The sequence below is a fragment of the Nomascus leucogenys genome, chromosome 3 (assembly GCF_006542625.1).
Source record: "Nomascus leucogenys isolate Asia chromosome 3, Asia_NLE_v1, whole genome shotgun sequence".
NCBI classification, from domain to species: Eukaryota; Metazoa; Chordata; class Mammalia; order Primates; family Hylobatidae; genus Nomascus; species Nomascus leucogenys.
Window position 1 is genome coordinate 62,355,290 of NC_044383.1, and position 16,110 is coordinate 62,371,399.

At 37.0% G+C, this 16,110-nt stretch overlaps 1 pseudogene; it reads right to left on the minus strand.

Annotated features, from left to right (window-relative positions):
- Positions 1-15,380: 15,380 nt before the first annotated feature.
- On the minus strand, positions 15,381-15,474 carry LOC115834533 (annotated as a pseudogene).
- Positions 15,475-16,110: the final 636 nt, after the last annotated feature.

Sequence of the window (16,110 nt, forward strand, 5' to 3'; positions counted from 1 at the left end):
ATTATTCTTGTAAGACTCACTCAGAACAAGCATACTTATAAAACCTTCATCGCAAGTACAATATCTTGGTTTGAAGACCACACTCAAAAATGTATTCCCTAACAAGATAAAAGGCAAGTAATCCGTGAATAATGAAAATGTGTGTCATGAGTCCAACCAAGAAAAAGAATTTCTTTTTTAAATTTTATGTGGCAGGAAGGTTAGTGTGGACTCAAATAGAGACTTTTAGAAAAATTTCTCCTTAAGATTTTGGAAACATAAAAAGTGTCTCTAAAATTAGAAAGTTTGAATCTAATGTATTATTTAATTAAAAAATAGATAAAAGGGAATACAGTGTACTTATATTATAGGAATCTAATGTACTATATTGTGTAGTGTATTCCTACATTGCCTGTTTCAATAGAAATGAAAAATAATAGATTCAATATTCTATTCAATATTTTATTGGATTTCTATTCAATTGAATATAGTGTACTATATTCCTACATGACCTGTTTCAGTAAAATAAACATTGGCCAATGGATGTTATAAAAGAAATACTGGAATATACCCATACATAATTGGGTGATTTAAGCTATATTATATTTTTTCAAATAATTTAATGTTAAATACAGAAATGATGTAAATAATATTTATTCTTTTAGTAAAATAAAGGAAGCAAAATATGACTTTTTAATGGTATTTTTACAAGTATTTTTCTCACATAATAAAATTTAATGGCTTAATGGCATATTTGCTTCATTTATAAACATTTCATCATGAAATCTAACATAAAATTTTACTACATAAATATATTTTATCTTTGTATTATTTTAGAAAAACGTAGTTACTCCTTGCTGTCCATGCTCAACTTTACAGGTTGCCTTGCTTCCCCTGGGAACTTTTCAGGGAGAGAAAATGCTACCTTTAATCATATGCTTTATTACTTTTTCTAAATGAAATCTTCAGCAATATTTTTCAGCATGTTAAGAAGAGACGCTTAGAATTTGGGATTGACTATGAAAGGAATTCTATATTGTAAGATTTATATCAACATGAGTAGAGCTAGAGGTAATGATAATCAAATATATCTGCATATTTTAAAAAACTATTTCAACTTATGTTTACAATCATATAATTTATTCATGCTGCATCAGCCATGTGATTACAATAAAGCTACTGTAAGCATCAAGTCTCATTAAGTTTAGCAGGAAGATGAAGCAACCCCAAAACAGAGACACACTAAAGTTGAATTTTTAAATCATTGAACAGAGCACTAAGATTTTATTTCCTAAACTTACTGGAGCATGTAGGATTTGAGGGAAAAATGTGTACACATGTAGATGTGTAAACCTTTATGCTTATAATTCTTTTTGTTATTATCTTATGAAAAGTGATTGATGGAAGGTGTTTTAGGATTATTGAAAGACTTAAAGGTAGAAAGCAGGCAGAGCAAGATGACCAAACAATCGCTCCCCCCAACCCCAAGAACATAAAGTTGAACATCTATCCATGCTAGAAAGCACTTCCATTAGAACCAAAAATTAGGTAAGCAGTCACAGAATATAGTGTTAACATTATGACAAGGAAAGAGGCACTGAAGATGGTAGAAAAGACAGTCTTGGTATCTGCACTACCCCTTCTAATCCCTTGGCAGTGGACAGAGAGATTCTGTGTGCTTATGGGAGGGAGAGCAAAGTGATTGTGGGAATTGCATTGGAAATTAATGCTGCTCTGTCACAGAAGAACAAAACACACAGCACAATTCTGGCACCCATGGAGGCAGCAGTTAGACTACCCTCAGCTAGAGAAGATTCCTCTGCCCTAGCAGTATAAACCTGAATTCCATCTAATTCCACTATCTGACCAAAGTGGTCTAGAGTCCTGAATAAATTTAGGCCACAAGGCTGCAGTCTTTAGGCAAGCCCTGGGGCTTGGCTAGACTCAGACTCAGTGGACTTGGTGGGGCATGTGACCCAGTGACACACTAGCTGTGGTGTCCAAGGGAGTGCTTGCATCACCCCCCCCCAACTTCAGCCAATGCAGCTTGGGAAGAGACTCCATGCCCCTGCCAAAGGAAGAGGAAAGAGTACTCTGCCTTGCAAGAGTCTCTGCTTGAGTACCAGCTCAGTTACAGTAAAATAAAGCACAAAGCAGTTTTCTGAAGGCCCTATTGCTAGGCCCTAGCTACCGAACTGCTATTTGTGTTTGTGATGGAGTTTCGCTTTTGTTGCCCAGTCTGGAGTGCAATGGAGTGATCTCATCTCACTGCAACTTCTGCCTCCCAAGATCAAGTGATTCTCCTGCCTCAGCCTCCAGAGTAGCTGGGATTACAGGCATGCCGCCACCATGCCCGGCTAATTTTTTGTATTTTTAGTAGAGATGGGGTTTCTCCATGTTGGTCAGGCTGGTCTCGAACTCCTGACCTCAGGTGATCCCCGCCACCTTGGCCTCCCAAATTGCTGGGATTACAGGCATGAGCCACCACGCCCAGCTGGACTGCATTTTTGGATGTGCTGTGGACCCACAAAGGAACTTGCTGTCACACAGGGAAGAACTCAGTCCTGGTAATATTCACCACATGCTGACTAAAGATCTCTTTTGCCTTGAATAAACATCAGTGATAGCCAGGAAGTAGTCACCATGGGCCTTGGGACAACCCACTACTATGCAGGATTCAAGTGTCACTCAGTGTTGTTCTAGCTGTGATAGACATGAGAGTGCTTGCATCATGCTCCCCCCAACTCCAGGTATTCCAGCAAGGAGTGGTGCCTTCTGCTTGAGGAAAAGTGAAGAAAAAGAATGAAAGTCTTCCTGTGAATCCAGGAAATTCTCCTGAATCGTACCCAAGCCCATCAAGGCAGCAGGAATCTGCAAAGTTTTTAAAATTCCTGAGTTTGGGACATTCCCTAGTGCAGATAAAACTGCATTAATCAGAGACTTAGATTACAACACTTAATTTCCTTTGAATATCTGGAAAGCCTTCTCAAGAAGGATGGATAGAAACTCATCCAGATTGAGATTAGAATGAATACCCAACTCTTGAACTTAAAACAACACAAAGAAAGACTTCAGAATCCTGTCAGAGAAATGTAACAAAGAGATTAAAATAATGAAAAAGCAAGTAGAAATCCTAGAGTTGAACATTTTAGTTAATAGACTTAAAACTTCTTAGAGTTTCTTAACAGCAGAATTGATCGAGCAGAAGAAAGAATGAGCTAATTTGAAGATACACTATATAAATACACAATCAGAAGAGAAAACAAACACAAAAAAAAATTTAAAAAAGCATGGCTTTTTGCTGGCAAGATGGCTAAATAGGAACAGCTCCAGTCTGCAGCTCTCAGTGGGATCAATGCAGAAAGAGAGTGATTTCTACATTTCCAAATGAGTTACCTGGTTCATCTCATTGGAACTGGTTAGACAGTGGGTGCAGCCCAAGGAGGGCAGCCAAAGCAGGGTGGGGCATCGCCTCACCCAGGAAGCGCAAGGAGTGGGGGAACTCCCTCTCCTGGCCAAGGGAATCCGTCAAGGACTGTACAGTGCATGCAGGCCCAGATACTGTGCTTTTCCCATGATCTTGGCAACCTGCAGACGAAGAGATTCACTCCAGTGCCTACACCAAGAAGACCCTGGGTTTCCAGCACAAAACTAGGTCACCACCTGGGCAGACACTAAGCTAGCCTCAGTAGTTTTTTTTCATACCCTACTGGTGCATGGAGCACCAGGAAGACAGAACCATTCACTCCCCTGGAAAGCGGGCTGAAGCCAGGGAGCCAAGTGGTCTGACTCAGCGGATCACCCCATCACGAGGCCAGCAAGCTGAGATCCACTGGCTTGAAATTCTCCCTGCTAGCACAGCAGTCTGAGCTTGACCTGGGACACACAAGCTTATTGTGGGGAGGGGCGTCCACCATTGCTGAGGCTTGAGTAGGCGGTTTTACCCTCACAGAGTAAACAAAGCTGGCAAGAAGTTCAAAGTGGGCAAAGCCCAAAGCAACTCAGCAAAGCCACTGAGGCGAGACTGCCTCTCCTCTCTGGGCAGGGCATCTCTGAAGAAAAGGCAGCAGCCCCAGTGAGAGACTTATAGATAAAACCTCCAACTTCCTGGGACAGAGCACGTGGGGGAAGAGGCGGTTGTAGGCACAGCATCAAGCAGACTCAAACATCCCTGCCTGGCAGCTCTGCAGAGAGCAGCAAAACTCCCAGAACAGCATTTGAACTCTGATAAGAAACAGACTGCATTCTCAAGTGGGTATCTGACCCTTGTTTATCCTGACTGGGAGATACCTCCCAGTAGGGGCTGAGAGACTCCTCATACAGGAGAGCCCTGGCTGGCATCTTGCCGGTGCCCCTCTGGGATGAAGCTTCCAGAGGAAGGAACAGGCAGGAATCATTGCTATTCTGCAGCCTCCACTGGTGATATCCAGGCAAACAGGGTCTGGAGTGGACCTTCAGCAAAATCCAGCAGACCTGCAGCAGAGGGGCCTGACTGTTAAAAGGAAACTAACAAACAGAAAAAAAAAGTATAAACATTAACAAAACGACGTCCACTCAGAGACCCCATTTGAAGGTCACCAACTTCAAAGAACAAAGGTAGATAAATCCACGAAGATGGGGAGAAACCAGTGCAAAAGGCTGAAAATTCCAAAAACTAGAATGACTCTTCTCCTCCAAAGGATCATAATTCCTCCCCAGCAAGGGAAGAAAAATGGATGGAGAATGAGTTTGATGAACTGACAGAAGTAGGCTTCAAAAGGTGAGTAATAACAAACTCCTCTGAGCTAAAGGAGCGTGTTCTAACCCAATGCAAAGAAGCTAAGAACCTTGAAAAAAGGTTAGACAAATGTCTAACTAGAATAATCAGTTTAGAGAAGAACATAAATGACCTGATGGAGCTGAAAAACACAGCACGAGAGCTTTGTGAAGCATACACAAATATCAATAGCTGAACCAATCAAGCGGAAGGAAGGATATCAGAGATTGAAATTCAACTCAATGGAATAAAGCGAGAAGACAAGATTAGAAAAAAAAAGAGTGAAAAGAAACTAACAAAGCCTCCAAGAAATATGGGACTATGTAAAAAGACCAAATCTATGTTTGATTGGTGGACCTGAAACTGACTGGGAGAATGGAACCAAGTTGGAAAACACTCTTCAGGATATTATCCAGGAGAACTTCCCCAACCTAGCAAAACAGGCCAACATTCAAATTCAGGAAATACAGAGAACACCACAAAGTTACTCCTTGAGAAGAGCAACCCCAAGGCACATAATCGTCATATTCACAAAGGTTAAAATAAAGCAAAAATGTTAAGGGCAGCCAGAAAGAGAGGTCGGGTTACCCACAAAGGGAAGCCCATCAGACTAACAGTGGATCTCTCTGCAGAAACACTACAAGCAAGAAGAGAGTGGGTGCCAATATTCAACATTTTTAAAGAAAAGAATTTTCAATCCATAATTTCATATCCAGCCAAACTAAGCTTCAAAAGTGAAGAATAATAAAATCCTTTACAGACAAGCAAATGCTGAGATTTTGTTACCACCAAGCCTGCCTTACAAGAGCTCCAGAAGGAAGCACTAAACATGGAAAAGAACAACCAATACCAGCCCCTGCAAAAACATACCAAATTGTAAAGACCATTGACGATATGAAGAAACTGCATCAACTCGCTTGAAAAATAACCAGCTAGCACCTAATGGTAGGATCAAATTCACACATAACTACATTAGCCATAAATGTAAATGGGCTAAATGCCCCAATTAAAAGACACAGACTGGCAAATTGGATAAAGAGTCAAGGCCCATTAGTGTTCTGTATTCAAGAGACCCATCTCATGTGCAAAGACACACATAGGCTCAAAATAAAGGGATGGAGGAATATCTACCAAGCAAATGGAAAAACAAAAATAGGTTGCAATCCTAATCTATGATAAAACACACTTTAAACCAACAAAGATCAAAAGAGACAAGGGCATTACATAATGGTAAAAGAATCAGTGCAACAAGAGGAGATAACTATCCTAAGTATATATGCACCCAATATAGGAGCACCTAGATTCATAGAGCAAGTTCTTAGTGACATACAAAAAGACTTAGACTCCCACACAATAATACTGGGAGACTTTAACACCCCACTGTCAATATTAGACAGATCAATGAGACAGAAAATTAACAAAGATATCCAGGACTTGAACTCAGCTCTGGATCAAGCGAACCTAATAGACATCTTCAGATCTCTCCAGCCAAAATCGACAGAATGTACATTCTTCTCAGCACCACATAGCACTTAGTTTAAAATTGACCACATAATTGGAAGTAAAACACTCCTCAGCAAATGCAAAAGAACAGAAATCATAACGAACAGTCTCTCAGACCACAGTGCAATCAAATTAGAACTCAGGATTAAGAAACTCACTCAAAACCACACAACTACATGGAAACTGAACAACCTGCTCCTGAATGACTACTAGATAAATGATGAAATGAAGGGAGAAATAAAGATATTCTTTGAAACCAATGAAAACAAAGACACAACATACCAGAATATCTGGGACACTTTTAAAGCAGTGTGTAGAGGGAAATTTAAAGCACTAAATGCCAACAAGAGAAAGCAGTTAAGATCTAAAATCAACACCCTACCATCACAATTAAAAGAACCAGAGAAGCAAGAGCAAACAAATTCAAAAGCTAGCAGAAGGCAAGAAATAACTAAGATCAGAGCAGAACTGAAGAAGATAGAAACATGAAAATCCCTTCAAAAAATCAATGAATCCAAGAGTTGGTATTTTGAAAAGATCAACAAAATGGATAGACCGCTAGCCAGACTAATAAAGAAGAAAAGAGAGAAGAATTAAATAGACGCAATAAAAAATGTTAAAGGGGATATCACCATCAATCCGACAGAAATACGAACTACCATAAGAGAATACTATAAACACCTCTGTGTAAATAAATTACAAATTCTAGAAAAAATGGATAAGTTCCTGGACACATACTCCATCCCAAAACTAAACTAGGAAGAAATTGAATCCTGAATAGACCAATAACAAGTTGTGAAATTGAGGCTGCAATTAACAGCCAACCAACCAAAAAAATTCCAGGACTAGACAGATTCACAGCCGAATTATACCAGAGGTACAAAGAGAGGCTGGTACCATTCCTTCTGAAACTATTCCAAACAATAGAAAAAGAGGCACTCCTCCCTAACTCATTTTATAAGGCCAGCAGCATCCTGATACCAAAACCTGGCAGATAAACAACAAAAAAAATGAAAATTTCAGGCCAGTATCGCTGATGAGCATTGATGTGAAGATCCTCAATAAAATACTGGCAAACTGAATCCAGCAGCACATCAAAAAGCTTATCCACCACAATCAAATTGGCTTCACCCCTGGAATGCAAGGCTGATTCAACATAAGGAAATCAATAAACCTAATCCATCACGTAAACAGAAACAATGACAGAAAAAATAAACACACATGATTATCTCAATAGATGCAGAAAAGACCTTCAATAAAATTCAACAGCCCTTCATGCTAAAAATTCTCAATAAACTAGGTACTGATTGAACATATCTCAAAATAGTAAGAGCTATTTACGACAAGTCCACAGCCAATATCATACCGAATGGGCAAAAACTGGAAGCATTCCCCTTGAAAACGGACACAAGACTAGGATGCCTTCTCTCACCACTCCTATTCAAGACAGTATTGGAACTTCTGACGAGAACAATCAGAAAAGAGAAAGAAATAAAGTGTATTTAAACAGGAAGAGAGGAAGTCAAATTGTCTCTGTTTGCAGATGACATGATTCTATATTTAGAAAACCCCATAATCTCCGATCAAAATCTCCTTAAACTGAGAAGCAACTTCAGCAAAGTCTCAGGATACAAAATCAATGTGCGAAAATCACAAGCATTCCTATACACAAATGACAGAGAGCCAAATGGTGAGTGAACTCCCATTCACAATTGCTACAAAGAGAATAAAATACCTAGGAATATAACTTACAAGGGATATGAAGGACCTTTTCAAGAAGAACTACAAACCACTGCTCAAGGAAATAAGAGAGGACACAAACAAATGGAAAAACATTCCATGCTCATGGATAGGAAGAATCAATATCTTGAAAATGGCCATACTGCCCAAAATTATGTATATATTTAATGCTATACCCATCAAGCTACCATTGACTTTCCTTAAAGAATTGGAAAAAACTACTTTAAATTTTATATGGAACCAAAAAAAATCCCGCATACACAAGACAATCCTAAGCAAAAAGAACAAAGCTGGAGTCATTATGCTACCTGACTTCAAACGACACTACACGGCTACAGTAACCAAAACAGCATGATACTGGTACCAAAACAGATATACAGACAAATGGAACAAAACAGAGGGCTCAAAAATAACGCCAGACATCTACAACCATCTGATTTTTGACAAACCTGACAAAAACAAACAATAGGGAAAGGATTCCCTATATAATAAATGGTGTTGGGAAAACTGGCTAGCCATATCCAGAAAGCTGAAACTGGATCCCTTCCTTATACCTTATACAAAAACTAACTCAAGATGGAATAAAGACTTAAATGTATGACTTAGGACCATAAAAACCCTAGAAGAAAACCTAGGCAATACGATTCAGGGCATAGGCATGGGCAAAGACTTCATGACTAAAACACTAAAAGCAATGGCAGCAGAAACCAAAATAGACAAATGGGAACTAATTAAGCTGAAGAGCTTGCACACAGCAAAATAAACTATCATCAGAGTGAAAAGGCAACCTACAGAATGCGGGAAAATTTTTGCAATCTATCCATCTGACAAAGGGTTAATATTCAGAAGCTACAAAGAAGTTAAACAAATATACAAGAAAAAACAACCCCATCAAAAAGTGGGCGAAGGAAATGAACAGACATGTCTCAAAAGAAGACATTTATGCAGCCAAGAAACACATGAAAAAAAGCTCAGTATCACTGGTCCTTAGAGAAATGCAAATCAAAACCACAATAAGATACCATCTCATGCCAGTTAGGATGGCCATCATTAAAAAGTCAGAAATCAACAGATGCTGGAGAGGATGTGGAGAAATAGGAATGCTTTTACATTGTTGGTGGGAATGTAAATTAGTTTAACTATTGTAGAAGACAGTGTGCCGTTTCCTCTAGGATCTAGAACTAGAAATACCATTTGACTCAGCAATCCCATTACTGGGTTTATACCCAAAGGATTATAAATCATCCTACTATAAAGACACATGCACACTTACATTTGTTGTGTCAATGTTTACAATTGAAACTATTTGGAACCAACCCAAATGCTCATCACTGATAGACTGGATAGTGAAAACGTGGCACATATACACCATGGAATACTAAACCGCCATAAAAAAGGATGAGTTCCTGTCCTTTGCAGGGACTTGGATGAAGCTGGAAACCATAATTCTCAGCAAACTATCTCAAGAACAGAAAACCAAACACCGCATGTTCTCATTCATAAGTGGGAGTTGAACAATGAGAACACATGGACACAGGGAGGGGAGCATCACACACCAGGGCCTTTCAGGGGGTTGGGAGCTAGTGGTGGGATAACATTAGGAGAAATACCTAATGCAGATGACGTGTTGATGAGTGCAGCAAACCACCATGGCACGTGTATACCTATGTAACAAACCTGCACGTTCTGTACATGTACCCTGGAACTTAAAATATAATAAAAAAGCATGCCTACAAGATTTACAAAATAGCCTCAAAAGTGCGAATCTGACAGTTATTGGTTTAAAAGAGGAGATTGAGAGAATGGCATAAAAAGTTTTTCAAATAAAATATAACAACTTTGCAAAACTAGAGGAAGATATCAATATCCAAGTACAACAATATAATAGAACACAAAGCAGATTTAAATCAAATACAACTACCTCAAGACAGTTAATAATGAAACTCCCAAAGGTCGAAGTTAAAGAAAGGATCTTAAAAGCTTTTTAATAAGTCCAATATTTCTGTTAGTAGACTTCTTAGTGGAAACCTGACCGGCCAGAAGAGAGTGGCATGATATATTCAAGTGCTGAAGGAAAAAAAGGACAACTTTTTTTTTCTTTTTTTTTTTTTTGAGATGGAGTCTTGCTCTGTCACCCAGGCTGGAGTGCAGTGGCGCAATCTCGGCTCACTGCAAGCTCTGCCTTCCAGGTTCACGCCATTCTCCTGCCTCAGCCTCTCTGAGTAGCTGGGACTACAGGCAACCGCCACCACACCCGGCTAATTTTTTTTGTATTTTTTAGTAGAGACGGGGTTTCACCGTGGTCTCGATCTCCTGACCTCGTGATCCACCCGCCTCGGCCTCCCAAAGTGCTGGGATTACAAGCGTGAGCCACCGCCCCTTATATCCAGAACAAAAAATCCTTGTCACATGAAGGGGAAATAAAAACTTTCCAAGACAAACAAAAGCTGAGATATTTTGATCAACACCAGACCTGTCCTACAAGAAATGCTTAAGGGAGTTCATTGATCTGAAAGAAGAGGTCATTAATGAGCAACAAGAAATCATATAAAGGTACAAAACTCACTGGTAACAGTAAACAAATAAAAAAATACAGGATATTCTAACACTGTAATTGTGTTTTGTAGACCACTCATATCTTGAGTAGGAAGACTAAGGACAAACCTATCAAAAATAGTAGCTACAACTTTTTAAGAGATAGAGAGTATAAAAATATAAACAGAAACAACAAAAAAATTAAAAATCAGGGGAATTAACTTAAAGGGTACAGAATGTATTAGTTTTTTCCACCCCTTCTCTTTCAGACTTTTCTTTTTTTATTATTGTCATTATACTTTAAGTTTTAGGGTACATGTGCACAATGTGCAGGTTTGTTACATATGTATACATGTGCCATGTTGGTGTGCTGCACCCATTAACTCGTCATTTACATTGGGTATATCTCCTAATGCTTTCCCTCCCCCCTCTCCCCACCTCACAACAGGCCCGGTGTGTGATGTTCTCCCTCCTGTATCCAAGTGTTCTCATTGTTCAATTCCCATCTATGAGTGATAACATGCGGTGTTTGATTTTTTATCCTTGGGATAGCTTGCTGAGATGGTTTCCAGCTTCATCCATGTCCCTACAAAGGACATGAACTCATCCTTTTTTATGGCTGCATAGTATTCCGTGGTATATATGTGCCACATTTTCTTAATCCATTCTATCATTGATGGACATTTGGGTTGGTTCCAAGTCTTTGCTATTGTGAATAGTGCCGCAATAAAAATCCGTGTGCATGTGCCTTTATAGCAGCATGATTTATAATCCTTTGGGTATATACCCAGTAATGGGATGGCTAGTTTTAGAACCTTGAGGAATTGTCACACTGTCTTCAACAATGGTTGAACTAGTTTACCGTCTCACCAACAGTGTAAAAGCATTCCTATTTCTCCACATCCTCTCCAGCACCTGTTGTTTCTTGACTTTTTAATGATCACCATTCTAACTGGTGTGAGATGGTATCTCATTGTGGTTTTGATTTGCATTTCTCTGATGGCCAGTGATGAGCATTTTTTCATGTGTCTGTTGGCTGCATAAATGTCACGATAAAGTGGGCTTCATCCCTGGGATGCAAAGCTGGTTCAACATATGCAAATCAATAAACGTAATCCAGCACATAAACAGAACCAAAGACAAAAACCACATGATTATCTCAATAGATGCAGAAAAGGCCTTTTACAAAATTCAACAGCACTTCATGCTAAAAATTCTCGATAAATTATGTATTGATGGGACGTATCTCAAAATAATAAGAGCTATTTATGACAAACTCACAGCCAATATTATACTGAATGGGCAAAAACTGGAAGCATTCACTTTGAAAACTGGCACAAGACAGGGATGCCCTCTCTCACCACTCCTATTCAACATAGTGTTGGAACTTCTGGCCAGGGCAATCAGGCAGGAGAAAGAAATAAAGGGTATTCAATTAGGAAAAGAGGAAGTCAAATTGTCCCTGTTTGCAGATGACATGATTGTATATGTAGAAAACCCCCTCATCTCAGCCCAGAATCTCCTTAAGCTGTATTAGTTTTACCTTAAATTAAAATATACTACTAGAGAAAATTACTTTTAGACAAAGAAAGACAGGTAAGAAAAAGGTAGAGAGGATCGTGAAACAACCAGAAAACAACAAACTGGCAGTAGTAAGTCCTTACCAATTAATAATAACATTGAATGTAAAGGGACTAAACTTCCCAATCAAAAGGCATAGGGTGGCAGAATAGGTTTTAAAAAATAAATAAAATATAATATAATAACATATAAAATAATAAATATAATATAATAAAATAAAAAATAAATATAATATAATATAATATAATAACATAATATCTATAATTATATTATAATAATAATATAAAATATAATAATATAATACAATATAATATAATGCTGCCTATAAGAAACTCACTTCACCTATAAAGACACATGTAGGCTAAAAACAAAGGGATGGGAAAAGATATTTTATGCAAATGTAAACTAAAGAAGAGCAGGAGTAGCTTTGATCAAATCAGATAAAATAGATTTAAAGATAAAACTATAAAAAATACAAGGAAGGATATTATGTAACGATAAAGGGGTCAATTCATCAGGAGGTTACAACAGTTTTATTTATTCACCTAACACTGGACCACCAATATATTTATAAAGCAAATATTACTAGAAGTAAAGAGAGAGATAGACCTTCATACAATAATAGCTTGATACCTAAACATTCTACATTCAGCATCAGACAAACCATCCAGACAGAAAATCAACAAAGGAACATTGGACATATTCTGCACTATAAACTAAATGCACCTAATAGATATTTACAGAACATTTTATCTAAAAGCTGTTGTATACACATTCTTTTCCCCAGTAAGTGGATTATTCTCAAAGATAGACCATATATTAAGCCACAAAGTGAGACAGAAAACTAAAAAAAAATTCAAATCAACATAAATTAAAGTCTTAAATGAAACACCTGAAATTATGAAACTACCAAAGGAAAACTTTGGGGAAATTCTGCACGACATTGGTCTGGACCAATATTTCTTGAGGAATACCACAAAAGCACAGGGAACTAAAGCAGAAATGGACAAATGAGATCACAGAAAGGTAAAATGCTTCTGTGCAGCAAAGGAAGCAATCAGCAAAATGAAGAGACAATGCACATAATGGTAATAAATATTTGCAAACTACCCATCTGACAAGGAATTAATACATAATATATAAGGAGACCAAAAACTCAATAGAAAAAGTCAAATAATATTATTTTAAAATGTGTAAAAGATCTGATAGGCATTTCTCAAAGGAAGACATACAAATAGCCAACAGGCATAAAAAATATGCTCAACATCATTAGTCATCAGAGAAATGCAAATAAAAATTACAATGATATTAATCTCATACCAATTAAAACTGTTTTTCCACAAAGACAGGCAATAATAAATGTTAGTGGGGTTGTGAAGAAATGGGAAATTTCGTATATTGTTGGTGGGAACGTAAGTAAGTACAGCTACTATGGAGTGTAGTATGGAGGTTCCTCAAAAAACTAAAAATAGAACTGCCACGTAATCTAGCAATTCCACTACTAGTTAATGTATCCAAAAGCAAGGAAATCAGTATATCAAAGTTATATCTGCACTCCCATGTTTATTGCAGCATTATTCACATTAGGCAAGATTTAGAATCAACCTAAGTGTTTATCAACAGATAAATCAATACAACACGTGGCACATATATGCAATGAAATATCCAGCCATAAAAAGGCATAATATTCTATCATTTGCAACAACATAAATGGAACTAGAGGGCATAATGTTAAGTAAAATCAGCCAGGCACAGAAACACTCATTTTGCATGTTCTCACTCATATGTGGGAATTAAAAATAACAAAAAATGGAACTAATAGAGATGGAGAGTAGAATGATGCTTACTAGAGGCTGGGAAGGGAAGAGGGGAAGTGGGGAGAAGTGGTGATAGCTACTGAGTGCAGAAATATATCTAGATAAATTAAATAAGATCTAGTATTTTATAGCAAAATAGAGGGACTATAGTAAGCAATAATTTCTTGCATATTTAAAAATAACTAAAAGAGTGGAATTTGAATATTCCTAACACAAAAAAAGATAAATGTTCAAGGTGAGAGATATCCCAATTACCCTGATTTGATCATTACAAATTGTGTGCCTGTATCAGAACATTATATATAACTCATAAATATATGCACGTATCATGTACCCATAATAACTAAAAAAAAGAAACTTTAAAGATTTTAGGGATTTTTAAATGAATGACATAAAAAGATGAAAAGCAAAGCAGGTAAAGAGAAAAGCGGCATATTTTCATAATGTATTTAGTAATTTGTTATATATTCAATATATTATGTATTAAATTTATTATATATTCAATTATATATTTAATGACATTATATACTCACTATATTGTACATATCCACTTTATTGTGTATATATAATGTATGTAATATCACATATATATCATATATATAATTTGGGCCTAAATTGCCTTCTTAGATTCATTTTCATTGTTTATAATTACTAAATATTAATACTCTTTTATAATACAGAAAGGCACTTTTACACACTAATTTTATTAAATGTACATCAGGTATATATATTCATGTTACTATGATACATCTTGCCAAGTGGGGAAAAACCCAGCGTGGGTTATCTTTATTACTGATTACAACTGAAAACTTTGGTCCACAACCTGAGGACTCTGAATGGTAAAGCAACACAACCAGGTTGAGACACAAAGTCAAAAGTTAAAGTGACCTGTATGGGTTGCATGTAAGTATGAGCTTGCTTGCATGCTCTGTCTCACACACTGTCTCTCTCTCTCTCTTTCTCTCTCTCTCATCATATGTATGTGAATTTGATTATTTTCATAAAGCACAGCATGAATAATTATTTGCCACATAAGATCCTTTTTATAATGGCTTTGAAGGAACTTTGTTCTATCTCAGAAAAGACTTTTTAAAGCCTTAAGCCTAGTCATGGTTTATTTGTGTCATTAAATTCCTTTGTAAGTCGGATATATTCCTCTGTACTTGAGGTGTCAAGACAACATGGGGCTCCTCAGCTTGTTAGAAAGTTACATTCTATTGCCCAGAACCAGTCTCAAAAAATAAAAAGAAAAAAGAGAAAATTTACATTCTTTATTTCCAGAAGTAAGGAACTCTGTGCAAGGACTGTATAGACAAGGTATGATGTCAGTTTCCCAAAAGGCTTTCATTGGCTATATAAGTCAAATTGTATTTCTTAAAAGGAAAGCATGCCATTCCAATCAAAGCCTTGGTAAAATAACCAGTTTCTCCAATTGTGTCCTTTTGCAAAAGAAAACATTCTTGTTTTAAAAAAATATGGAATGCTTCATGAATTTGCATGTCATCCTTGTGCAGGGGCCATATATCCTTCCAATTTTAGTATGTATGCTGCCAAAGTGAGCACAGAAAACAGATTCTTATCACACTTATGCAAATAAATATATTGCCATAAGTTAAGAATACTCAAAAATAGTTTCCAAATTCTGGAGAAATCAGATAGAGAGAAATATGCTCCAAATTTTATTTATAGGATTATACTTTACTCAATTGTTAAAAGCTGCAAAAAGCTCAAAAGTTTTCTTCACTTTAAAAAAATGAAGAACTAGCAACGTTTTAAGTAGAGTCATAAAAGGATTATTTTAGTCTTCTATTAGTTCAGTCCATGTAGTCAACTACAGTATTGCTAGAATTCATAAACATTTCAGCTATCGATGGGAGTCCTGAAAGTTTTTCCTCTTTTCTAATGTCACAACATCCAAAGTTATCAGAAACGTGCATTTAAGAGCACCTTTTAGAGTCCTTTAGATTATAAAACCTTCTTTTAAAGAGGATTAACATGAAACAATAATTGTCTGTGGATGACAAAAAGTCTTAGGGCAGCCACAGTTAAAGGCATAACTGACAAAGAAATTTGTTACCTCTGTGGCACACAATAATTTAACATAACAATTGTAATTATTAGCATATGCCAAAAACACATTTATAAAAATACTGTCCAAAAAAGCCATATTTTACCTCTGCATTAGTGTACTATTGATGT